Source organism: Misgurnus anguillicaudatus, chromosome 19, assembly GCF_027580225.2.
Source record: "Misgurnus anguillicaudatus chromosome 19, ASM2758022v2, whole genome shotgun sequence".
NCBI classification, from domain to species: Eukaryota; Metazoa; Chordata; class Actinopteri; order Cypriniformes; family Cobitidae; genus Misgurnus; species Misgurnus anguillicaudatus.
The window spans coordinates 10,771,408-10,773,331 of NC_073355.2; the positions used below are offsets into that span (position 1 = coordinate 10,771,408).

A 1,924-nucleotide genomic window follows, 5' to 3' on the forward strand; every position below is an offset into this window, starting at 1 on the left:
AAGCGACTTTTGAAAGAAGTCGTGGCAGCATCCGTTGATGGTTTAGGCACTGGTGCAATGTTGGGTGGCAGCGCAGGCTGTGGCAGGGCAAGTGAGGAGGTTGGCACGTTGAACACAATGTTTGGATTGAGTCTTTTGTCGATGGCCTTCTGGATGAGTTCGTATAGAAACTGTGTGGTATGAAGCTTTTCTTCAAGACCCACTGCTTGGATCTCTTGCAGAACATTTGGTTGAACCGTGCTTCTCTTGTAAAGGGTAGAAAATTAGATTAGATTTAACTTTACTGTCATTATGCAGAGTACAAGTACAAAAAAAACAGTGTAATTTGTGTCCAACCAGAACTGCAAAAAATATAGTGCAGTGTAGACATTAGTATACTGTTTGTTTACAGAAGGTGGTAAGAGTAATATAAACAAAATATAAATGTGTGTATTAACAGAATATATTATAAGAAAAACACAATAAATATTCATATATTTATTAGCATTATTCATTATTCATTAGCAAGAACCATATAGATAAAATATGTACAGTATGTATAGCTATGGGCAATGTGGTACCATTGTAGTGCAGGAACTCACATGGGGAAGTGCACTGTGAGAGACTTCAACCGGCCCTGTGTGCAATTATATAAAGAGAAACAAAGAAGGGATATAACAAATTAAAACATGATCATTAGGATTTGGAAAAACAATGAAGTGTACAACCGCAACTTCTCACCAGTATGTTTGAACAGGGACATCTTTTCCATGTCTCTCAGAAGCCTTTTATCAAGGACCAGCGATGACAGGTCTTGAAATGCAACAGGATGTCCTCTGTCATCATCTGTCCACTCATGCTCATTACACACATGGTGTAGAATGGATTTCCACCGGCATTTCAGTACCTGCATGAAAATATGATTATTTTCAATAAGTCTAGATTTTTCATAAAAATGAATCAAATTAGAATCAAATGTCTTACCTCAACGTCCCCCTTAGTGGTTGCACAGGAAAACCACATATGATTTAGGACAGACCTATAAAAGATAATACAATTAGTAAATTTTAACCTTGCAAACCAATGTAAAGTCTCCCACATTACAAACAAACACTGACCTGGTCCATGCAAGGAGGATTTCATTGTTCTTTTTTCCCCTTCTTCCGCATCTTCTTCCGGAAACCTGTGAGTAAATGCAGAACAATACTTTTGCATTACTTTCACCAAAATAACAGCAGAAGTTTGACTTCAGTTTTTGAATTTCACCACCGGATCAATAAAGTCTGAATATGAATATGAAAAGTAACTAAAGCTATAAAAATGATATGCAATACAGTAATATGCAATGATAAATTGCATATTACTATATTTTACAGTTTTACAGATAAAATGCAATGTTATTTACTAGGGATGCACCGATACCACTTTTTCCATCTCCGATCCGATTCCGATACCCGAATTCTGAGTATCGGCCGATTCCGATACCTGCCGATCCGATACTACTGTATTTTTCTTGAGCAATTTAAATTACACACAGACACACACAGACACACACAGACACACACACACACACACACACACACACACACACACACACACACACACACACACACACACACACACACACACACACACACACACACACACACACTATATAAATGTGTATAGTGCTTTCTGCTAAATCTAGCATAATATAATTATATAATATATAATTATAATTTTAAAGTAAAAAACAATAATTTAAAATGATTTACAAGTTACAAGAACATTAGTAATTATATTAACCATGGCAATGTTTAGGAGAAAATAAAATAGGCACGTTTGATCAAATAAGTATGCTAAATATATTTTCCTTAATTGCGCAAAAAGTCACAGTAAAAAAGCTTTAGTGTGCAGATGGTTATTTTGGGAATTATGCACTTAACCGGACCTTTTATGCACATTT

At 35.7% G+C, this 1,924-nt stretch overlaps 1 long non-coding RNA gene across 1 annotated transcript; it reads right to left on the reverse strand.

Annotated features, from left to right (window-relative positions):
* Window positions 1-611: 611 nt before the first annotated feature.
* LOC141350814 (uncharacterized) lies at window positions 612-1,228 on the reverse strand. The gene is made up of 3 exons (XR_012358949.1): window positions 1,098-1,228; window positions 964-1,018; window positions 612-886 (listed from the first exon to the last, which is right to left on the reverse strand). It is a non-coding gene; the product is annotated as an uncharacterized lncRNA (long non-coding RNA).
* Between the last annotated feature and the right edge of the window lie 696 nt (window positions 1,229-1,924).